Source organism: Eleutherodactylus coqui, chromosome 5 (assembly GCF_035609145.1).
Source record: "Eleutherodactylus coqui strain aEleCoq1 chromosome 5, aEleCoq1.hap1, whole genome shotgun sequence".
Classification (NCBI taxonomy): domain Eukaryota; kingdom Metazoa; phylum Chordata; class Amphibia; order Anura; family Eleutherodactylidae; genus Eleutherodactylus; species Eleutherodactylus coqui.
The window spans coordinates 157,252,234-157,278,371 of record NC_089841.1 but is presented as its reverse complement, the minus strand read 5'-3'; the positions used below and the strand labels follow the sequence as shown (position 1 = coordinate 157,278,371).

Below are 26,138 nucleotides of genomic sequence, written 5' to 3'. Positions count from 1 at the left end.
TTGTGTCACCTGCTGCAGGGCTAAATATTAGAGTAGCCCCCTCAAGTTACAATGGACTCCGGTAACAAATACTCCAACATACTGAGTCAGACACAGCTGATCTTCCAGCTGATCATTATGGGCATTTTACTGGTAAAAACTGCTATATTGCTGAAGTTAATGTGCCACTAATAGGCTCTCTAGTAGTGCCGCTCCACAGTAAAGTATTACAGCAGTCCCTCAACATGCAATATTAATGGTTTCAGAAATGACCATTGTAATGTGAAACCATAGCAATGAAAAACTGGTAATTGTTCCAAAGTCCCTACAATGTCAACCTGACATTTAAAAGGGGATTGAAGCTCAAAAAGCAGGTCTTTGGACTTGTCAAAAAGAGCAATTGAAATTGGCTCATCACCTTTTTCAACAGGGGTGCACAATCTTTTCTGGTCCGATCATATTTTTAGAATGAATCACTCCATACTTAAGGGGGTTATGCCAAGTGTTGGAAATCCCCAATCCAGAGAACAAATCCTTTTAAAAGGAAGCCTGTTACATCCCCACAGCACCATAAGCCACATGATGGTGCCGTCAGCTGCCGTGACAGGGAGCCGGGTGAGGTATGTAATATTATATACATACACATACCCACCCACTAGATCCAGCACTGGCATCCTAAGAAGTCTGTGTGCGGCACAAACCGCTGACACTTCTCAATTCCTTGTGCGCTCGCTATACAAATCTACGAGAGAGTGCATGCACAGGACTCTGAGAAGAGACAGATTTTTGTGTTCCACTATGGCTTCAGGAGGAGATCAATGGATCTCAGGTATAGAATGGTAGAGTTGGAAGGGACCTCCAGGGTCATCGGGTCCAACCCCCTGCTCAGTGCAGGATTCCCTAAATCATCCCAGCAGATGTCTGTCCAGCCTTTGTTTGAATACTTCCATTAAAGAAGAACTTCCCACCTCATGTGGTAACCTGTTCCACTCATTGATCACCCTCGCTGTCAGAAAGTTTTTTTCTACTATCTAATTTGTGTCTCCTCCCTTTCAGTTTCATCCCATTGCTTTCAGTCTATCCTTGTACAAATGAGAATAGGGCTGATCCCTCTACACTGACAGCCCTTCAGATAGTTGTAGACAGTCACTGCTCAGCCTTCAGGAGTAACGCACCATCACCAGCTCCCCCTTACATCCCCTAACAGCACCATAAATTAGTTAGGCAGGTTCCCTTTAAGCCAACAGTATTTATTCCAAGTGAGGCACAGCGAGAGGGGTTCAAAACTTTAAGGTTCTTACATGGCAGAAGTCATACAGCAAGTGGTTATCTCACAAAGGGAATCCACACATCTTATACATTCCTCTCCATACTTAAGTGATTACATCACCTCAGGATTACACATCTCTCGCCCTCCCCTCTATGCAAGACCCATTCTCAATTCGAGATACAATGAACAATGAACCTGGTCACATTTCTGTGCCGGCCTGGTGGGAAGCTATAAATCTATCACAGTAGGTCAAATTTGTGCAACTTTAGGGTCTAGGATAGACAATAAGACTATACTTAAAGAATACATCTATTAATGTTCAGACGACATTGGAGCATACAGTGTCACACGCTTGCATAAATCCCTGCACCTAGCCCCGGCTGAGTCACATACAGCATCATGTCAGCTTGGGACAATTCCAACATAATAGTAAGATGTCTGAGGACAACAATTCTCCTACGCCAAGATAGAAAGTTATACCATAGTCACTGACTAGCGGTTAGCTTTCTGATCAGTGAGGCTCCCAGTAGTTGGACCCTAGCCAATCCTGAGAATGGAGGTCATTAAAAATTACGTTCTCCCATGACTATTGCATGCTCCATTCATTTCTATAGGTGTGCCAAGATAGCCATGTTTAAGCACTTGGCAGCCTCCGATGCTCCAACTGCAGCGTATGTGACTGCTGCTTTACTCATGTAGGAACCTGCAGGACCCCTGCTCTTGGAATTCATAGGGGTCCCAATGGTCGGATTCCCAGAAATTATTAAGTCATTCCCTATCCAGTGTATAAGGGATAACTTTACCTTGATGCAACCCTTTTAAAAAGGGATTTCCCATTAAAGACACTTATTGCAAGTGTATATGCCATAAAATGTCTAATAGGTGGGAGTCTGAACTGTAATCCACTTTTTTTGTGCTACAACAGTGTTTGACTTTTGATACGCGTGTACTGTAAAGGACCCCAAAAGACTTTCCAGCCTCTTCTACATAGAAAGCAATTTACAACTTCTGGCGATTCTGACACATCTTCATTTTTTTCCCTTGGGACCTTAGAAGCAGTTACTAGTCTTCCATAGATATTTACAAGATATATAGCAATGAACAGTTAAATTAAAAATCTTGTAATTTGAGGAGCTACTATAATGGCATTCTGCAGCGTCAGTAGGGTCTCTATTTAGGAGCCGACCTTCTTTATATGCCACTATCACAGTGAAGCACAATATATACTCGTTTCAAAAGGGGGGGGGGGGAAGCCCTAGAAATACTACATTTCTAAGTACCGGAACAAATGAAGCAATCAAAAAGAATTTATAAATGGCAGTAGAAATGCAAGTCTGGTTCTAGAGTGCATGTTATATAATCCTGACAAACCGCTCAGGTGCCCACCGTGCACAGAAAAACCGGGGGGCTACAGAGGCAAGAGCGGCACTGCAGACCTAGAGGCGGATAAAGCAAGAGAATGTGCATGTTGGGGGCAATTTACTAAGCTGGGTGCTCTGGAATTCTGGCTCCATTTGCAACAAAAACAAACACTGTAGTCACTCCGTTGTAAGACATTTGTGTTTTTTGTACCTCAGTACAAGAGGTTATGTAGTGTAGAAAGCTTAAAACACAACAACGTGTGCCAAAAGAGTTTTCTGTGTAAAATATTGGTGTAAAGTAACAGATTAGTATAAGGTTGGACAGAAGCATCTACACGTCTAGCAAAACCCGCCAAGTATATCGGACTGTGAGAGCCACCGCAATTATTTACCCCGGCTCTGTACTCCGCAGCGCAATAGCTTCATGACAAAGTACTAATCTAACCATTTCAGATATGCAGGACTAAATTCACACTGGTATCTAAATAAGACCTGGGGGAGAAAGGAGGCAAAACGGTTGCGTCGTTACCCTTCTGTAGGAGGGAAGGATAACCGGTAACTGTAAAGTAGTGTGGATGGAGCCCAAGATATAAAACAAGCTCTAAAAACAGAAATGGTCACTAAAGATTGGAGGTGGACATCTCAGTTTAATAGGGCGCCTGCACACGACTGGGTTTGAATTGGGGAATCTGCAATAGTCTCCTGCGTGGGAAATTTGCAGCGTTTCAACCCAATCAAACCAATAGAGCATCCGCATGTCTGCTCACAGGAACGGACAGCAGCTGCGGTTTTCCGCTCACTGCAATATATTAAAAAAGAAAAATCACAGCATGCTTGATTTGCAATATATTAAAAAAGAAAAATCACAGCATGCTTGATTTATGTGCAGATTCCATGCGGATGGCCTCATGGAAGCCGCCTGACCCACGGCCCTTCCGCAATTGATATTGCGGAAAGGTTGCGGATTCTCAGTCATTAGTAGGCGATAATGCGGGGAAAGCAGGAGTTAAAAAGAAAAAAACAAAACAAAAAACACTGTACTGCACATGTCCGACAGCAAGCCATGCGGACCATCCGCAGTACAGAACAGAAACGACAGGTATACAGGGCCGCGGGCAGGGCACAGGGTCAGATCCTGCTGCGGAATCCAGTATTTAACCATTTTGCGTGCAGGCGGCCTTAGGCCAAATGCACGTGGCTGAGTCGGATTTCCACATGCAGGATACCGCAGCTGTCTCAGACCCCGTGCCCAGCCAGTGACCCCTGCGTACCTCTTCGGATGTCGACCTTTTTGCAATGAGAATTGTGGAAGAGCCACGGAGCTCTTTTTTTACCCCAAAATTTCTGGTAGTCAGCTAAAAGGGGTTTCAAACCACACAATACAAATACATCCAAAAGCCATAATGTACACCCACAATAACAAAAACAAAGAGAATCTGTAATCAAATACAATTTAAAAACACTGGACAAAAGTTAACACTTGAAGAACTGCACTGGCTGATATACAGGAACACAGTAACTGGCCACTACAAACCTCTGGCGAATCAGAGGAAATTGTACAAAAAGGAACAAAAAATGAGCTCCCACCAAACAGGGAAGTATGTAGAAGAAGAATGCAAAAAGGGTGTTTTGTATACAAAAGACCCTAAAAGTGCAAATACATAGAATAGTATACACACAGATCCATAAGCTATAAATCATAATATAGTATTACGACTAGCAGGGGAAAAGAAAAAAAAAAAAAAAAAAATCATAAAATTATCATAGAAATATCATAAAATTACTTAATAGAAAATGACCAATTCAGGCTGAAATAGCGACAAAGATTAAGTCTGAGCCCTTCACATATTGCCATGTTAACACGGCTTCACCAGGGGTATTTCTGTTCTATGGCCATTTAACCCTGAAATGGTCATTTGCTTTTGGAAAGCTGGAAATCCAGCACCTCCACAAATAAAATACCTCTCAATTTCATAATTAAAATAGTATAGATCAAGGTCCACAAGGAGAGTGAACTAGAGCAGGAAAACCGGAACCCAGAAGTCAGAATGTGAACTAGCTCTTAACCTAATGCAATATGTATTCTCTTAGTGCCAAGGTTCTAACGACATAATATAAAATTCACAGTCCTAGTGGTACAAAGTGCTACGCTCATAGAGCCCCTGTTCACTGGGAATACCATCTTCTAGTGCTGACAAATTTCAAGGTCTATTTGAGTTTATTGCCTCACATGTTCTGGCTGAACAATGGGTACAAAGAAAGATCAGCTAGCCTCTAGAAATAGCCTCTAGAAATAGATTAAACATGTAAAGTCTGGGCAAATCAATTACGGAAGTTTCAAAATAAAAAAAAAACAATCTTGGTACATCTGGGGGGGGGGGGGTCAAATGCTCAACTGTAGGGCCACTTTTCATGCCACAGAGGCTTCACTTGCACGTGACAAGAGGAGCAGATGGATTTATGCTGAACACATCTGCAAAACCAAAAGTGCAAGAAATAACCACCTATTAGAGTAATGTGAGGTGACTGGTGAATGCACATGTGGAAGTTAAAAACATTGGCATCCTCATACACGAATAGCTTCCCTCACTGGTCACTAGGGACTCCCAAGTCCCTTTGAAAAGCTTCCATTTATCTTGTGCACCACGACCAACTCCAGGTATCCAGGCAGCCGTCTAATCAGCCATACACCAAACGACAGCACTCCAGACCTCGAGCTGTGGTCTAATATCTCATAATAGGACCACAGTTACTGATGAATTTGCCGTTGTTGCCAAGTATAGAAAAACTGGAGAAAAAAAAAATTATACAAGCATATGCAGAATAATCATTTATTACAGGCAACTTGAAAAAGTAGCAGGAACAGCCATTTCACAGACACTTGTCTAAGATTTGTACATCTTGATGTGATTTTTTTCCCTTATTTCAGCAGAAAGAAGATTTTAGGCTGGAAGTTTTTTTTTTTTATTTCTCCAGCTTTTGTCTCCCTCCATATTTTGTTAGAGTGGCTGGTAACCATAGAGATGTCTAGTAAGTCTAAGGGACCTTTCACTCATAACAAAATATTCTGCACCGCTAACGTGTGGATTTTGATGCAGAGTTGAAAGTAGAATTCTGCCGGTGAATCCAGATCACAGATACTCAATGCAGCAAACGGAGACCCAAGCAAAGTCCTGCTCATGTAAACACATCAAAAAGGAGGCCAAACAGGGGTTGGGCTCCAGCATAATGGAGCTTAATACAAAAGGAGCAACATGCAAGAAGAAGGCTATTGTCTCTGGATACTGTGCACTGATCAAGGAAGGAGTTCTCACAAGAACAACTAATTGCCAAGAGCTGGGAAAATGTGGCCGAGCATGCAGCAGGGTAAACTTTTCAACTCATGCCTAGCTTTAGGTTAGGATTACATGAAACACATGCATACTTCAGTGCATAATGCCATTATAATACTAGGAATTCAGCTCTGCTGCATAATATTGGGGCTCTCCTAAAAACACTCCTAGAAAATTCTGATATACAAGATCCTGGATTAAATGCAGGCTTTAAAAAAATAAAATAAAAACTGCTAGGTCTCTAATTACATACACAAAATACTGAAGGTTGTAGTTCCACGGCGCAGTGACTAAAGACTGTCACTGTCAATTACACAGTGAGAACTTTGGAGTTCCTCAAAAAACACAAGTCACTTATTTGCAGCATAGTTAAGAAAGTGGATGAGAAGTAGAGTTTTTGGTGGTCGGCATTCTATACATAAATTAGAATACAAAGCAGCTGCATTAATTCCTTTACACAAAGTTTCAGACTTGCCAAAGATTTTAACAAGACCAGCCCTCCCCCAATGTGTCACTCAGAAATAAAGAACTTCCACGACGCTCCATTCATGTAGACAATGCCATAAAAACACAAAATGTTTGGATGGAAGCGGCCAGACCAAAACGAATCATGTAAATGGCTACAGCGAGGATTATACCGTCCACCGATATCAGATGAAACTGCAGAATGTTGGTGCTTTTAGCTGTGAACAAGCTGGCCGATATGGTTCGGTTGTGGAAACTATTGTTACAGAGTATAAGCGCTGCATCTGTGCTGGGGGGAGAGCAGAGGTGTGGGAGATACAATCAGTAAGAGCAAATGCCAAGTGCAGGCTATAGTGCAGGGACAACGTGTACCATGGACTCTGCCGGTACACAGCACGAGTACTACAGGAATGTGCACTAGTTCCAGACAAGTGGTGGCTGTGTCACGCATCACTGGCACCTTCTCAAAGCATTAACCAAGTCAGCCGGGCAGCACTACTCCGTATGGCTTGCTAGTTCTATGGGGAAGAACGCCAGTAAGAGCACATTAAACTAGGTTTGCAAATGGGTTTCTCTTGTCTGGAATGTCAACCTGTCAGTCACTTTCCACTACATTGCTTACTGCTTTTAGTGACAGAGGTAAGGAGAAGCTTTTGGAATGCCACTGAAATATGTATACGCCCTTAAAAACCTTACTGCTTTAGTTTAAAAAAAATAAATAAATATCACATTAAAATCCATAGCACCCCATACGAATCCTTTACAGTTTCTAGCATGGATGATGGTGGCACATTATAATTACTTGGGCTCTGGACACCTAGGGTATGACAGTTATAAGCACAGCTATTCATAAGAAGTGTTTCTAAGAGCAATCAGGGAAAGGTGTACAAGATTATCAGTCCCATTAATAAATTATCGCCCAGTCTGACAAGATCAGCATGCGGACAATCTCCATTTTCATCATTCACAGGACTGTACTTGGCCAATTAAAGATTACATGAAACGGCCGCCATTCCATTTACAACTAGCAAGCGGCTCTACATGAGAGAACTGCAAACTCAGCTGACTGCCAGACTGCTAATAAAGGAGAGACTGGGAGCAGGTCCATCTGAACTGGCACAGGCACATACCCACCGCACAACCAGAGAGGAATTACAGCTCTACCCCCAACATTGTTCAAGAGATTTAAGAATTCCTTTACCTACGGTATGTTAAAGGGTTATTAACTACAGATGTAATACTTTAAAGGGTTTATCAAGACACATGACAATTGTAAGAAGAACACAACAAAAAAGGAGTAAAGGCACTTTTACAAGGAACTATCATTAAACAATTTTTATTTATTTTAAATGCCTGAAAACATATATCGTTCAGTGTAAATGCAGCCAACAATTAAATAATAATTCATTCGCTTATCGTTTTTTTTATGCAATCATGACAGTGATCATTGGCTCATTTGCCAATTGTTCTGTTTAAATACGAATGTTCAGTCACTCATATACAGTGAATGAACAAATGACTTATCTGCACATATAAACAGACTGCACAAACAAATGAGTGAACTCTGATATAGCTAGGTGTAAAAGCACCTCTAGGGCTTATTCACACGAGCGTATATCGGCTGTCCGATATAGGCTACCATCGGATGTATTGGATTCCAATGCATCACAGCACACAGACGTATTCCTGCAGCGTAAATGCACCCGGCCGGCAAATATAGTGCCAGGCGCTTTTATGCCAGGAAGGAAAGATAGTCCTGGAACTATCTTTCTGCCCGGAATACGTCGGCTGCTGCATAGACTTCTATGGGAGTCAATGACAGTGGCCGGAGAAGGGAGGTGGGAGGGAGTTTAGCAGCGTGACTGCTAAACTACCTCCCTCTTCTCTCCTCCCCTCCAGCTGTTTGAAATAGGAGGGAGCAGGGTGTGGTGGACAAGGGGCAGCAGCTTAGCTCCGCCCCCATCCATTGCAAACAGCTGGAGGGGAAGAGAGATGCAGAGAGCTGGCCATGGGGAGGTAAGGCATTGCGGCCTCACCGTATATGCGTCGGGCTCGGGCCATCTGAACGAGCGCACAAATGTTAGATTTGTGCACCCGGTCATACGTTTTTACGGAGCCGGCAGGTGCACGGAAAAACACCTACGGCCATGTGAATAATTTCTAAGGCTTGATTCACACGGGCGTTGCGATTTTCGACTGCCTGGATCATGGGGAAAAAAAGAAAGGATTGCATGAACAAGAGAAAGCTGTGATCATGTCACGGCTAAATCTCACATTTTCTTGCTCATTTACACGGCCAGGTTTGGCATATATATGTCATCGGCTGGGGAATAAGAGAATTTAGCGATGCCAAGCTGTCTTCCCCTCCCTTTGCAAGCTAATCGCAGCAATAGAAGCTCCCATTAAAGCTTATGGGAGCTGCCAGCAAAGGGAGGGGTAGAGAGTTTAGCAGTGCTAGCTGCTGCTACAAGCACCTCCTCCTCCCCTCACCACGATTTCCGGATGTCTTATCGGGACAAAATAGCAGCTATAAAACGTTTGTGTGAATAAGGCCCCAGACTCCTTTTACCAACCCACATCACTCCTGCGCAGACTCTTCCCCGATTCCCCAGCAATGTTGTGTCGATCTGCAACTGCTGCAGTGGTGACCTCAATAGTGGCAAGATATCACACGTACAGGGGGTCACATGTCAACAAGCCATGTAATTGTTGTCTAAATGAAAGGCCATTAAGGGGCCACTAAAGAATTTTCTGCATAGACTAATAAAGCTGATAACAGCTTAATAGTTACAGCACTCAGATGAGCACTTCTGCCTGTTTGAGGAGGAATGGGTGAGTATAGAATATTTTATTTATATATAACTACAGGTGCATCACAGAAGGGGAAATTGAAAAAAATCACAGAAAATGGCCGTTACTTACTGACTGAGGAGTGCATATAGATGCATCCTCCTCTCACCATGCAGGTAGCTGACTACCAAATGGAGGAGCCAATAACACCTGTGCAGGACACCGATAAGACAGCCACTCACACTGCCTCTTGATAATGAGGGGGGTGGCTGCTTGGCGTACACTCCCACACATAGTGGGAGTATACACCAAGCAGCCTCCCCCCCCCCTCTATATCAAGAGGCAGTGTGAGTGGCTGTCTTATCGGTGTCCTGCACAGGTGTTATTGGCTCCTCCATTTGGTAGTCAGCTACCTGCATGGTGAGAGGAGGATGCATCTATATGCACTCCTCACGCAGTAAGTAAAGGCCATTTTCTGTGATGGTTTTTGATTTTTTTATTTCCCCTTCTGTGATGCATTTATATTAGTGTAGGGACCCACTACAATGCAAGGAACCGTGAAGTGGTGAGTGGGCTCATGTATCTTGGCCAACATCCAACCAATGCCTTGCATTTATTATCCATCATTCACATGCAGTGTGGCTTTAAGACTCCAGGGGAAGCCCAGTGGCAGTACCAATGTGGTTCACTGATGGAAATGCAGGGCAACCCGCCGAATTATCATAGCGTCATTAATAGGTTGCTGGTCTGCATGGTGAACTACATATATCAGAATGGTCTGGCACCCTGTATCCACTATGTGTGGGAGTATACACCAAGCAGCCACCCCCCTCATTATCAAGAGGCAGTGTGAGTGGTTGTCTCATCGGTGTCCTGCACCGGTGTTATTGGTTCCTCCATTTGGTAGTCAGCTACCTGCATGGTGAGAGGAGGATGCATCTATATGCACTCCTTACTCAGTAAGTAACGGCCATTTTCTGTAATTATATATAACTACAGGCAGTCCCCCAGATCACTTCACCTCCAGCCACCTGGATCAGCTTCTTGTTATGAAGCGTGCATTCCTCGCATCCTTCTTCCTGCAGGTCAGTGAAGGTCACATCCCTGTGACAGTGTTCACTGGCTAGGAAAGAATGCTGATCTATTGCAGAGACAGAGCACATGAGCAGTCTCTGCAATAGCTCGGCACTCCCTCCTAGGCTGCGAACTAGTGACGTAGCGTACATTGCAGGGCAGGAAGACAGCCTGTGACTGTACACTTCGTCACAGTAAGCAGAAGAATCAGCCAGCTGGAGGGGAGGTGACACCAATCTTGAGAATGAAGGGGTCCCATGTCCTCCTCGGCCTGTGACTATATGGGTCACTAATCCCCTTCAGTGATGTCAGAATGAAGCGAGATCTGGCCAAGCATGCATAGTCTGTTTCTTTTATTTCAATGGGGCTAATGGAAATACACAAGTGCTTGTCATGCTGCTCTCACTGTAGTCCCATTAAAAGGGAATGGAGCGTTAGTGTGCGCGCCCAATCAGTGCTCCATTTAGTCTCCTCTTCACTGCAATGGGCGCAGTAATCCTGCAATGAAGAGGGCAGAGGACAACCAGTCAAGATAGTCTGGGTCTCAGTGCGAGATCCCCACCGGGGATAGGAGATAACTCGCAGTCTTGGTACAACTCCTTTATATAAGCATCCTTCTTCCAGAAACACTGTGCATCTTCTGTACGCTGTATCCAGTACTGAAGCTCTGTCAAATAGCATACACTCCAACAAATCCCAAGCTTGACTTGGAGGTTCATGTCCCCACCTGTTAATTCCATCTAGATAAACCTTGACACCTATGAAGTAATCCATTCCTACAATACCACAAGTCAGGAGTCCAGAGAGGAGAAAGCTTATAAAGGCAATTGAAGACTAGTGTTTTTGTAGTATATGCCAGCGCCCCTGTGGAGAACTAGTATTATATATGAAATGTATAGAAAATGAAATGAATCCATGTCTCCACAGTCACACTTAAAAGGGATCAGCAAACCATTGCGGAAAGAGATGAAAGTTGTTATGATAACACAATTCTACCGCTCTATACTTTATTATTAGAAATCAAAGTAAGCGCCGGAATAAGCTTTCTGAGGAAATATGTAGTTTCCCTCCTAATTTATACTCCTTCACAAAGTTGAAGTATTAACACATTGTACCCTAGACAAGAACTGGACCACTTCCTTGCATAATGCTCTGCACAGACAAACTACAGGAATGTGCATGACGACATTCAAACCCTGAAAGGAATTGTGGACACAGGAACAAAAGAACAAAGTATCCTTTGGAATGATCACAACGGTGGCCAAGTTTCACTGACTGTTCATTCGGTGCACTGCCTAAGCAACCAGAACACATGGGACTCCAGCACTTGCTAAATGACCACAAACACACGCCGATGCCAAAAATGAATTAAGTGGCATATAACAGGATCCTACGCTAGGTGGAAGACGGCAGAAATAATGGTTCAGGGGGCTCATGGTACTCTACGCCCAATAGGTTAGCCCTTTATGGATGCCGTTCATAGAAAAACAGATGGACTTCTAAAATGCAGACATAAAACCACACTGTATATGTGGACTAGCCTGACACAGAGCTTGACCTTCCGAGTGGCTCTAGAACTATAGACATCATGGACCTGATAGAGTAACAGCCAAACACTTCGAGTTTAAGATACTCTGCTGCATAAAGATTCATCTCCCCATCAAAACAGAGGTGACAGAGTGAAGTAGGAATGTCTGGTACACTTCATAAGTCCTTTTGTGACCTTACACAATGTACAACATCAGCCCAGACAAGAAACAGCCATATTTAAGTACACAGAAATAAGTAGCGGGGGGGGGATTAATCTGTCCACTGAGAGTTTTTCCTTCTCTAGTTTAAAGATGCGAGAAACTTTTAAAAATGTTGGAGGATTGGGTTAAAAGTTGGTCAAATGTAATATCTACCGTAGTGCAAATAGTAAATTTGTCTGGCAAAAAAAAAAAAATTCTTTTGTAAATCTTTATATATTAAAAGAAAAATAAAAAAAACATGTATACGTGAAGCCGTAATATTCCATTAACTGGGCTAACTTAAAATGAATGTAGGGAAACACTAGTGTGTAGGTGACTATCAGACAAGGAAAAAAGGAGCACACTGGACCGATGGCTGCTGCAAACTATACGGTAGTTGTGTTTTATCAAAGAGGCATGTAGATGGTGAAAGAGAGGGAGTAAAGTTAACTGTAGGCAGTCTCTTCTAGCCATAGTGTTGAGCAGGACACACTCACTTATTTTTATTTGGCACATATATCAAGTAGGCCTACTTGTGGGGGTTTTTTTTGTTGAAATTGTCACAAACTCAATACAGGTCAAAAATGTATGCTACAAGATGGATAACAGCTCTTCATGCAGGCCAATAACCTAATTGATGAGAAGTACATGCATCCTGCCATCTTGGATTGAATGCAAGAGACACTGGAAGCCTAACTAGAGAATGTAAGAACAATACAAAAGAACCTTACTACTAAAACATAGAACAGGTTAATTTAGGGATTGTGCCCAGCGTACATTAGACAATGACAGGTTTCCATTACCCTGCTGTTAAGTAAAGGAATTGCCCAGGTAACCTTGTTCTCCTGAAACACAGCTGTACTTACAGTATACCTTCAGGCTGTACACAGACTAGGTGTTCTTTTATATGGGACCATTGTCTCTCCGGTGATCATTGCTCAGTGAATGGAGGTGGAGCTAGCCAGAGACCGCCTCCGGCCGCCCACCCGCCTCCAGTTACAGTAGACAGACGGGTCATTCATAGGTGAATGATTGAATGTTTACACAGGTCGAATGTTTACACAGGTGTATTTGATTTTTTATGAATCAGCCCAATATCACCTTGCCATTTATGTGAAATCCACACTTGGTACTTGGGGTACCACAAGGCTCTGTGCTAGGCCCAGTGTTTCAATATTTTTTATAAATGATCTGAAGGAGGGATTTGATGGGAATCTGATCAAATTTGCGGATGACACAAAGCTAGGAGAGATAGCTAACAGAGGGAGATGGTTCAAAAAGATCTAGAAAAGCTTGAACAGTGGGCGGCGACTAACAAGCAGAAATGCAAAGTTCTACATCTGGCCAAGAAAAATGAAAATCATATACAGAAGGGGAGGAATTGGGCTAAGCAGCACATGTGAAAAAGACTTGGGCATACTAATAGATCATAGACTGAACATGAGTCAACAATGTGATGCAGCAGCTAAAAAGGCCAACACAATTGTGGGCTGTATTAAGAAAAGCATAGAGTCTAGATCACGTGAGGCAATTATCCCTCTTCACTCTTCCTTAGTCAGACCTCATCTGGAATACTGTGTCCAGTCCTGGGCACCCCACTTTAAAAAAAGGCAGACAAACTAGAGCAAGTTCAGAGGAAAGCTACCAAGATGGTGAGCAGTCTGCAAATCATGCCCTATGAGAAACGGTTAAACGATCTGGGGATGTTTAACTTGCAAAAAAGAAGGCCGAGAGGAGACTTCATAGCTGTCAAAGTGATCAGCCCTATTTGCACAAGGAAAGACTAGAAGCAATGGGATGAAACTGAAAAGGAAGAGACACACATTAAATATTAGAAAAAAAAACAAAACTTTCTGACAGTGAGGGTGATCAATGAGTGGAACAGGTTGCCATGGGAGGTGGTAAGTTCTTCAATGGAAGTCTTCACACTTGTGTTTATTTAATGCTGTGTTAGCGCTTTTTTTTATTTTTTATTTTTTTAAACATGAATGTCAATGGGCCTTTTTAATGTTAAAAACGTATCGCAAGTTTGTGTGATACATTTTTAACATTTGTAAAATCCCATTGACATTTGCGTTAAAAAAACACAAGTGTTGAAACCCTGAGGGTGATCAATGAGTCGAACAGGTTGCCACAGGAGATGGTGAGTTCTTCAATGAAAGTGTTCAAACAGAGGCTGGACAGATAACGGTCTGGGATGATTTAGTGATCCTGCACTGAGCAGAGGGTTGGACCAGATGACCCTGGAGGTCCCTTCCAACTCCACCATTCTATGAGAGGCATTTTCATGTGAGAACAGCCTTGCATGACTTCGGGGATGCAGGGAACCTCCACTGTGGCTGTCAGTTGCGGCGGAGGTTCACAGAGTTTTTCCTATTGTTTTCAATCTGAGACCTTGCATCGCGTGCACTTTTTTGCGCATGGTGCAATGCTGCCCACGGCCCATTGAAGACAATGGGCGGTGCGATGCGAGAGCATGCACAAGATAGGACAGGCCGCAATTTGATTCTTTATTCGCATCCTGGTTCAATAAAACAAGACAGTCCAAGCACCACTACAGGGTAAGTTTACCTGTAGAACAGTGTTTAAAAGGCAGCGTTGTCAAGGTGACCAGCATGTATCTTATCAGTAGCAGCATCAGGCTTTGGAGTTTACAGGTTCAGCAAATAGCTCCCACTAAGGGGTGTCTGCATCACCTTGCAAATGGCAGAACTTAGGCAACAGGCGGTATGCGGTGCAGAGTATCTGTGTAGGCCAAGTCACCGTAGAATCACCTCAAAGCATTCCTGCTCTTTAAGGGTCTTCCTCACTTCCATCCTTATCATTGACAAGAAATAAGACACCCGAATGCGTCCATGAAAAAATAAATAAAAATTTTAAAAATCTGACAGCCCACAGGCAGAGGCGCAACTCGCACTCGTGGCTAGTCTGCACCTAGCCTTACACATCTATTCTGACCTACTCACTGGAGGTCAAAACAAGACTGCAAATGTTAAAATGCAGATGAAAGTTAGTTGTGTCATAATTTAGTGATGTTAAAGCCAAGTCCGCTCTATGCAGCAGTACGTTGTATACGGTGTAAACCGCGACAAATTACTTATAAGACCATCAGTTTACGTAATCAACATGGGATTTGGTGGTTTACTTTACTCCTTTGTCTCATGTCCGGTAGAGCAAATACAGATCTTGGCTGCTTGAGGACACCGGAAGGTGTCATACTCACATTTCACTAGCAGAGGACATTATGTAACAAACAAATTAACTAGTTATTAGCCAGCATCACACGCAGAATGCCTGAAGAGTTTAGCTCTAGATAGCAGACATGCTTAAATACAGAAACAATGTAATAACTAACACTGTGTCATTGGTGAAAGAACCCACATCCTCCAACAACCATATTTACAGACAGACTTGTTACATTGGCTGCACTACAAGGTTGGGAGTCCAAAAACACTATCAGACAGGAGGGACAAGTGTCTGACACTGCAGATGAAGGTTGGTTTTTACCAAAGAAATTATTGCAAGCCAGTCAGGTGAACCCTTAAAGGCCTTTAAATTGCCTGGTCATTGGGCCATGTAAACGGACAATGATAGGACTACCGGAGAGTGAACGCTGTGCCTCACCTAATAGGCTGAAAGCCATGGCAAGACCAAGAACCTTCACAAGGCCCCAGGCTGCAGCAACAACTGAATGGCACCCCATGATCTCATCACATTGGGGGGGGGGGGGGGGTCACAATAAGACAGAGGCAGCCCCCTGCCTCTCTCTATCCATTTAAATAACACGGCCAGCTTGATCCGTCCATTTAACCATTTAGATGCCATGATCAACTGTATTTTAGAGCTAGCACCCATGAGGGATGTCTCACATTTGATAATTGCATAATACACTGTACCAATGCAGAGACTGCCATGTTGCCACTCATACAAATTGCATATATTGCGTGGAAGAAAAAAATCACAGCGTGTCCCGAGCCTGCTCCGTACTAACCCAGCCATTGTAAGAAGGATAGGGCAGGTCTATTTCAATGTAAACGCTCTGCACGAGCGCTAAGGACCTTAATGGTGACGTCACCACTCGTGCAGTCATTTACCCGACTGTCAGCCCACATAGAAAGGGCCATTAGCCACTCGCTTAGCCATCTAATGTGTATAGGCACTTTAAGTAAATAGAGATATAGACTCTTGAGTTACTAGGGTTTGTTCTAAAATTGACCCCATTAAAAAAGGTTGTTGTGACCAAGGTTAAACCATGTCAAAAGTACAGAACAATGCAGTTTACACAGCTGATAAGGTGCATACAATTCATTTCAATCTCTCTGCACGTTTCTATTGTGGTGAAAACTATGCACACTACAGAAAACACGCAAAACTTACAAGACATAGAACACAAGTCAACTTCATCTAGAAATTAAAAGAGTCAGATCAGTTTCAAAATAAATTATATGTGGACCATGATAGAGAACAAGACTTCAGATAATAGGCATCTGTATCTGGCATCCTGTTGCCATGGTAACCAGACGGCCCGCCGCGATTACATAACGGAGGGTTCAATGACATCACAGAGGGAGCCCACTTCCTCTATGAACCCTTTACATGCCACGATCTACATAGCGCGGGATTAGAAGAGATCTATCCTCAGGACGCAACTGTACGTCCTGTTGTGTTAAGTACCACCCTGCCAGGACATACAGTTACGCCCTGTGGAATCAAGGGGTTAATTCAGGTGTGGACACCCAGACTTCCCTATGGGCGGCTTGAATTAAGGATCTTCGCAGAAGGAAAAAAAAAAAAAAAAAAAAAAGGGGTTGTCTCACGAAAGCAAGTGGGGTTAAGCACTTCTGTATGGCCATATTAATGCACTTTGTAATATACATCGTGCATTAAATATGAGCCATACAGAAGTTATTCGCTTACCTTCCCTGCGCTGGCGTCCCCGTCTCCATGGCTCCGTCTAACTTCAGCGTCTAATCGCCCGATTAGACGCGCTTGCGCAGAAGGGTCTTCTGCCTTCGGCTCGGTCTGGCACGAGCTGCGTTCTGGCTCCGCCACCTTCTAAGTGTCATCGCGTAGCTCCGCCCCATCACGTGTGCCGATTCCAGCCAATTAGGAGGCTGGAATCGGCACGCGTGACGCAGGGGAGCTACGCGATGACGCGTAGAAGGGGGCGGAGTCAGAACGCCGCTGCTGCTGGACCGAGCCGAAGGCAGAAGACCCTTCTGCGCAAGCGCGTCTAATCGGGCGATTAGACGCTGAAGTTAGACGGAGCCATGGAGACGGGGACGCCAGCGCAGGGAAGGTAAGCGAATAACTTCTGTATGGCTCATATTTAATGCACGATGTATATTACAAAGTGCATTAATATGGCCATACAGAAGTGCTTAACCCCACTTGCTTTCGCGAGACAACCCCTTTAAAAATCAGGTGGAATTATTTGTATCTATAGCATATACATGAAACATTTTTACAGTATGGTACTATTTGCAGTCACTAGTTTCTTGCACATGGTTATTAATTAAGGTGTGATATTTGCATCTGTTGAACTTGCCGTGTCCTTTTCTAACAGAAGATTCATTGGAGGAGTTTCTGCTGCTGAGAGCTACTTAAAGGAAACAAAAAGAGCGAGTGTAGGTGCTTGCAAGGTGTGGTTGATTTCAAGTGTAGCTTTAAGTGTGTGACTTTAGAAAGGAGTCACATCCATTTACTGTTAGTTCTCACTAGTATTTACTTGATTTTTACCATGCCCATTTAGAATATGTTCCATGATTGACAATGCTGTCCAATGTACATCTTTGTGCCATGTAAGCAGTCCAAAATGTGAGCAAGCTGCGAGTTTGAAAGCCCAGATGCTGAATCAAAATGAGCAGCTTGCAACACTGAGATCCATTGACAGCATAGAAAGGAGTTTGCTGCTTACTGAATGGTAGTATGGGAGTGCAGGATGATCAGGCAGATAGCTGGGTGACAGGAGGGGTAAAGGGAAGAGTGTCAGGGAGGCTAGCCCTGAACTAGCCACCCCAAAAAGTTTGCAGATCAGGGGAAATGTCATTATAGGATTAGCACTACTCTGCCAAGGAGTGTCTGCTCCAGTAAGAAGGGGGAATAGAAGTGCAGGTCCTGGTAGTGGGGGAGGGTGGGGACCACGCAGGGTGTTCTCTAATGCCCCATATTACAGACAGACTCTTTCCTAGAAGCACTGTGAGGATTCTGAAACCAACTGAATTAACACCCCCCCCCCTCCTTGTTGATCCAAAAGGAAGGCACACAACCCCAATGAGGCAGAAGCCAATTAGCCCATTTGGGGGGAAAATTCCTTCCCAACTCCATAATGGCAGCCAGAATAATCCAAGTATCAGTAATTAGGGAATCCTGTAACTGATGCTTTGCTATGAAAGCTACCAAGTACTGTACATATTTGTAAGTAATCAGTAATTAGGGTATATTAGAAGTCAGAATGCTACTTAGAAGCAAACACATCACCTCCAATAATCCTTATAGGTCTGTGGAACAAATAAAGAGGACATCAACAAGGAGCATCTATTAAAGTACTATTGCTTTTAGCAAGAGAACACTTAAAAAAAATTTTTTAATTAAAAAAGTTACAGCAAGCTTTTGAGACTCCTTGGCCTCTTCATCAGATTAATACAATATTGAAGGTTTTGAAAATGTGCAATAAAAATAAAACAAACTAGTCAGTGGAAGTTTAAGGGCCACCAACATCTTGATTAGAGAAGAGCAAGCATACTCGCTAAGGGCAATTGCTCGATTGAGCACTGCCCTTAGCGAGTACTTGCCCGCTCGGGAGCAAAGATGCGGCTGCTGGCGGCGGGGGGACAGCGGGGAGGAACGGAGGGGAGATCTCTCTCCCTCTCCACACCCCCCCCCCCCCCCCGCGCGCGCTCATGGCCGCAACTCAGCTGTCACCAGCGCCAGCAGCCGAACCTTTTCTTCCAAGCGGGGAGATACTCGCTAAGGACAATGCTCGATCGAGTAATTGTCCTTAGCGAGTATGCTCGCTCAACTCTAATCTTGATCAACTCATCTTCTATACTTGCCCAAGTTTGGCACTACAGGGGTACCAATTCCCCTCAGCCAAGGGAAGACAGCATGGTCATAGAGACTAGACTTCAATACAATGACATTTAGGAGACAAATGCATAGCACACTGCAAATCTGATCAGACTTCAGCGACGGATACAAATAGCCAAGTAAGAAGACAGTACGTGAACAAGTCACTGAGAGTTAAGAATCATCTTCCATCTGTCTAGATAAAGTACCAGTCTGTGAGGGGAAGTCACTCGGGACATATACCACATTTAAAAAGATCAATAATTTTCATCTGGAAACCATCAACGAGATATCAGCTGAGCGCATTGTGCAACCATCTATGAGATTTATTTCTTTCCTTTGTCTATACAAGTAAAGCTGGATGTCCTGCCGCCCAGGCATTGCTCACTCGCCCGACACACCCTGCTTCTTCACAAAACACACCCACCTGAGTTATCAGTGCACGCGGGGAAACAAACAAAAATGCAGAGTAATGAACTCATGGATTTCCCAGATACTGAGTGTAGATGCCGAAATCTGCAAGTTGTAACATATGGTAGAGTTTCAATTAACACTTAGGTGTGTGAAACGCGTTACATATCATACAGTAGGCAGAAACACTCCCACGTGGCCTTCAATTTGCCTTTATAACCAACAGTAATTCACATATAGTACAGTCAGTAAATTAAAGGGGAAAAAAAAAACCTAGAAGTTGACATTTTGCTGCAAAACTCGGCATGCAGTTACATCTCAGGCAGACATACAAATGATTCAGATTTGTGGTGTGATTAGATGAACAGCCCTGCCACCTGAGGCCCTAAAAGTGGCTCCACCCTTGTCCTGTAAAAAGGCTCTCAGAGGCTCCTTGTGTGTAGTGGACTTTCTCCCCGCGCTTGTTGACCACTCGATATATGTCTGTTTGATGCAATCATAGATTTCACCCAGTTACCAGAGTCTGAGAGGGGATTATTATTGGGATGGGATGCGAGAAGCTGGATGTTCATATCGACAAATTGCCCCCTACATGGGCCATTCTGACCAGACTGTTAGGAGGTGTTGGCACCAGTGGATGCATGAGGGTACGTTTACAAGTGCCTGGCCTCAAGATGGCCTCAACATTCCAGCAGTAGAGAAGATCATCTGATCGTCAGACAAGCACAAGCAGCTCTGTTTCATTGTCCGCCATTCAGAGACAGGGGGCGCCATCATTACAGGCCTCTGTCTGTCGGGACTATTCCCAGGTGCTTGGCTGAAGGACATTTGGCCTCACAGCACCCATTACATGTATTATCTTTAACACCCACAGTCACCTCTGTCTGCAGTGGTGTTGTGAATGACAAAAATGGACTGCTATGGAGTGGAACCGGGTTGTCTTCAGCAACAAATCCAGGTTTAGTTTGGGCATGGATGACCTAGTGTGTGTGTCTGCAGACCTCGGGGTGAGCACCTCAATCCTGTCTGCACTGTACAATGACACACTGCCCTCAATGCTAGTGGGATGGTCTGGGGTGGGCATCGCATACAACAGTCTGTTACCCCTAGTAGTGGTATGAGGGACAATGGCACTCAGGACATCCTGCAGCCCTAATGTTCCTCTCATGGTGGTTTCCAAGAGGCATTTTCCAGCAGGATAACAAGGGTGTCACAGTTATGTCTCCACAACATTGTCACACTTCCGTGGCCTGCCTGGTCAATAAATTAATCGCCTATAGAACATGTATGGGACCATCGGGGACACCCAACTTTGACAGCTTATGAGTTTGCATGATATAGAGGCTCAGTTACAGCGAATGTGGATCAGTGTGCCACACAGTACCATACAGAACCTGTATGTCTCCATGCCCACCTGTATCACATCTTGTAACCGAGCTAGAGGCAGTACAACAGGGTACTAGAGCCTCCATGCCCGCATCACATCTTACATCCAAGCTAGAAGCGGTACAACAGAGTACTAGAGCCTCCATGCCCGCATCACATCTTACATCCAAGCTAGAAGCGGTACAACAGAGTACTAGAGCCTCCATGCCCGCCTGTATCACTTCTTGTATTCAAGCTAGAGGTGGTACAACAGGGTACTGGAGCCTCCATGGCCACCTGTATCCCATCTTACATCCAAGCTAGAGGCAGCACATCAGGGTACAAGAGCCTCCATGGCCACCTGTATCACATCTTGTACCCAAGCTAAAGGCGGTACAACAGGGTACTAGAGCCTCCATAGCCACCTGTATCCCATCTTACATCCAAGCTAGAGGTGGTACAACAGGGTACTAGAGCCTCCATGCCCGCCTGTATCACATCTTGTATCCAAGCTAGAGGCGGTACAACAGGGTACTAGAGCCTCCATGCCCGCCTGTATCACATCTTGTTTCCAAGCTAGAGGCGGTACAACAGGGTACTAGAGCCTCCATGCCCGCCTGTATCACATCTTGTTTCCAAGCTAGAGGTGGTACAACAGGGTACTAGAGCCTCCATGCCCGCCTGTATCACATCTTGTTTCCAAGCTAGAGGCGGTACAACAGGGTACTAGAGCCTCCATGCCCGCCTGTATCACATCTTGTTTCCAAGCTAGAGGTGGTACAACAGGGTACTAGAGCCTCCATGCCCACCTGTATCACATCTTGTAGCCAAGCTAGAGGCGGTACACCAGGGTACTAGAGCCTCCATGATCGCCCGTATCACATCTTGTATCCAAGCTAGAGGCGGTACAACAGGGTACTAGAGCCTCATTTCAAATGTTCAGTTTTCCACAATAAATTATCCTTTTGCTCTAATATTGTAATCACTTATATCAGCGTTACAATCACACATAGAAAGTTTCATTCGATTCCAACAATTTCTAGGTGCTTTTTTTTGACAATGTGTAAACTACTCGTTCATTTTGTAAGTTACGAAAAGGTGAGAGATCATTAAAAGGTAGCCCGTCAGCTTAAAAATGCAGCATGTTACAGACAGAGATATAAAATTGTGGGAAAAGATATGTTATATTTCATTTATATCCCCCGCTCATTCTGATCTTCGAGGTCCAGGGGGGCGCTCCTATAAGTCACTGTACATAGAGAAACAGCTGTCAATCATAGATATGACCGCCCACTGGACCTATATATTGGATAAAATGCCAGTTAAGGCAGAGTCACGTGAGCATATGTGCACAAACACTCGCAGCAGCGTATTTGTGCATGAACAGGGTTCGAAGAGGTCCATAATCTGCATGTTGTGTGCGACTCTACGTGTGTCACACCCTTTTGGTGGATTTCTTGACTATTTAAAGCCCAAGTCCAGGTGTGTTCTTTTCCATGCGTTTTGCAGTGTCACAACCTTCCCCATGCATATTTTCGCACCTCCCAAAGACTTCTATGACACTTTGGCCACGCAAACCGCAGAAGAACAGAGCAGGACCCATTTATATAGAATTTTTTTTTTTTTAAATTTATTTAATGCACAAAATTTGCTTACAAGAACGAACCTATTACATACAATCAATGGGTTCTATTCTCCGTATTTAACGTGCACAGAATTTGCAGGCGCAAATACTTGCATAAAAACAGTCATGTGACTCTGCCCTTATGCCGAATCTTTTCCCACACAGCTATACATTAATTGGCTCTATAATGCGCTGCAAGTTCAAGCTGACGGATTGCCTTTTACAATAATAAGCGAGTGTCAGGATATGCCAAAATCTAAAGCACATTAAACTACAGGTAAAGGAGGTACTTAGCTGCCCCTCTACTCCACAATAAAGGTAAAAAGCCAAATTCTACCCCAATTGTAGCTGCAGTTGCACTGCATTACCAGAAATTTACCACGGCAGCAAAACCCCCCGGATGAGTATATAAAAGCTGGGGCATAATGGTAACGGTGGTTTCCCTGACAAGTTACATTGTACAGTTTGGCAGCTTTATCTGCTGACAAGAGGTTTATGGGTTCACTTGGTTAATATCCCTGATACTCCAGTATGGGTAATGGCACTTCTACGCGATTCTCATTTGAACGCACGAGTGATGTCACTGTTAACTCGTTCGCACACCCCGTTTAGGCAGGAAAATAGTGTTGCGAATCATTGACTTCTTCCATTTAAACGCTTCCTGCTCCGTGTCTCACATACAATGAGAAGTGAACGAGCCAACGATTATTTTTATGCTAGCTGAAACTGGACGAACGAACCGTGCACGACGGGGCGCGTTTAGATGTAATGGTTATAGCGCACTTTCGATTCTGATGATTTTTATTTTTTTAACAATTACAACTAAACGGGCCTTAAGACAGAAGACACGGAATTTACACTTGTACAACTTCTGTTCCCCAATCTACCACCAAGGCTAAATGGCGTCCGGTTATAAGGAGAGAGATAAAAAGGCCTCTATACTACATCGAAAGGCCGTCTGCTTGCGCAGAAAGTGGCAGCATACCCACACCAGAACAGCTCAGCGAGTAAATACAGTGCCAGAACAAAGAACAAAGCATAGATACAGTACCAAAACCAAGCAATTGTGTTGCAGGGGCATGCATAGGCTGACAGCGGCACCTCTGAACATCAGAAAGCAGGCAATAGTAGAACTGTGACACAACTTGCATATGGGGCCCCCAACCTAGACCCTCCTACAACAAGCTGGTGGCCAGTGCGAACACATGCGTTGTACATGGCTAAAGCCAGCCATGTAAGTGCCATCAGTGGTGCCTACTCTCCCGCCCATAGCAATAACAGTAATTTAGCAACTGCTATGTTAAGCTTATGGCCATTTTAGTGCCAATACTTCTATATCTGGAGTAAAGCTGCCATTGGCAGATTTTCTGGTCCTTCAAGAATTCTACGTTATGGCTTCTAGCAGACCCAGCCATTCCCCGCACAACGCAGTTAGCCATGTTGGATTTTGTCAGCCAATAGTATATTCTTCTTTGAGGGTGAAAAATAACCTTCTTTTGCTATTAAGATTTTGCAGACAGGAAAAAAGAGGATATATTACTTTCTTGATTGCTCCAGAACAGGTATATATGGTAAACTGTTGAATGAAAAGGGCATCGCTAAATATACTAGGTAGTACTCAACGCCTCCCAGCGCTGACTTCATACCTGGAAAATGTGTCACTACAACTCTTCCACGAAGCAGAGAGGACTTGTTGGCACGGTTCACAATCCGATCCTATCAGCGAGTACACTTTCTAGTCACAGGTCATACAGACCTGTCCAAACTCGACGCAACCATGATGGCAGCAAAACTGGCATGACAGCAAAAAATATATTTCCCATGCACTTCAGAACTGGATGTGTTAAACAGGCGAGAATGGACCTAGCTTGTGTATGATGCATCCAATGGGGTCGAGTCAGAAAGACCCTCTAAATTTCCAAGGGAAGCATGCAAAAATATGTCAAACAGGCTAAATACTTGTTGTGTTTAGTACAATACACGCGGGTGTTATTTTGGGCAGAGCAGTTGCTGTGGGCAGCAGGTATAACTATATGGATAGGCAAGTCCTCTATCCAGTTAGATCCTAGATGGAAGCAATTAGCCTTATTAGTAACCAGAGAATAAGAACTTTCACAGCCAGTTATTATGGATTGGTGCAAATCATGACAACCGTCCGGCAGATAGTAGCACACAAATGTCATGTCATTCATTGACAATAACCTAGCCTATGCAGAATGGGCCGTCACCAACAACTGATCCATCATCATGGCACATCAGCTTACTTTATAGTGGAAGTTCGATGTGTACATAAAAGATGTTGTCCGTGTATAAAAGCCTTAATCGCTCCATGAAGCCACTTCCAATACTAATGAGTTGGGTAGTAAAAGTGAAATGCAATCTCATGGATGCAAATATTGATTAGTGAAATAACATAGCAGAATCCTGAAAGCAGAGGAGATATTAAATTACGAAGCGGATGTGGCGAGAGATCCAGTCTTAGGAGATGCATCAACCTATCAGCTATTTGGCAAGCCGGGATTTTTAAGGAAGAGATCTTCAAGTTAGGCCGGCTGCATACAGCCGTGACGGGCTCCACCGTGGAATTCCGCGGCGGAGCCCGTCACGGCGCCCCCCAAACTTACCTGCGGATCCGGCGTCCTCGCTCCCGCATGACGCTTCGGCGTGACGCGCCGCAGCGTCATGTGGCACGCCAGCCACGTCACATGACACGCCAGTGGTAGGCGGGGAAGCGGTTTCACGCTATCTTCCGCTGTGCTACAGCGGAAGCTAGTGTGACGGATGGGCTTCTATTGACTGCAATGGAAGCCGTTTGCGCATACACCCGCGGCAAATAGACCATGCCGCAGGTGAGGACGGGAGATTTCACGGTGCAGAATTCCGCACCGTGAGCCCTGAGCTATTAGGTTCAATAGAAAATAATAGCTGCAGGCAACGCAGCGGATTTCCGCCGCGAATTACGTGGCGGAAATCCGTTTGTGAGGAGCCCTTAGGGTTCGCGTAATTCACGGTGGGCGTGTCATGTGACGTGGCCGACGTGTCACATGACGCTGCGGCGCATCACGCCAAAGCGTCATGTGGTAGCGAGGACAGCGGATCCGCAGGTAAGTTTGGTGGTCTCTGGGGGGGGGGGGGGGGGGGCGGCGTGACGGGCTCTGCCACGGAATTCCGCGGCGGAGCCCATCACGGCCGTGTGCAGCCGGCCTTACTGTGCAGATTCAATTGTAAGAGCTATTCCTTGTAAAGCCTGCTGTGCCCACACCATGCAGGATGGCACCCAGCGCCACACAGTGCAGCAGAACACAATGTGATGCAGGAGGAATCTGCTCCAGCTTCATGTGCCCGGAGATTGCAGGGCAGCACAGCAGTCCTCTGCGGGCATCTACCCTCTGGATAACCCACTTCTCCATAGACTGCTGTATCATCTGCCAGCGGCTCACACCCACAGTCCAGGTTGTGATACAGATGTAGCAGTAAATCACAGTAAATATTACTATAGTGAGCAGTGCCACATCAAAGCCGATTCGGGGGTGAAGCAGCACGTTACACAACTCCATGCCCGGAGAAATAACGCTGCTCCACCAGGTGCCATCCTGTGTGCCCCCTGTACCAGCCCCCAACTCAGTAACTCCACAGAAAAGTACAGTCAGCCTTGGAGGAATGCAGACT

The 26,138-nt window shown here is 44.5% G+C and overlaps 1 protein-coding gene across 4 annotated transcripts in view; it reads right to left on the bottom strand.

Moving 5' to 3' along the window:
* Positions 1-26,138, bottom strand: part of ARVCF (ARVCF delta catenin family member) — a 595,983-nt gene that overhangs the window by 179,301 nt on the left and 390,544 nt on the right. The gene's annotated exons all lie outside the window — the stretch shown is intronic.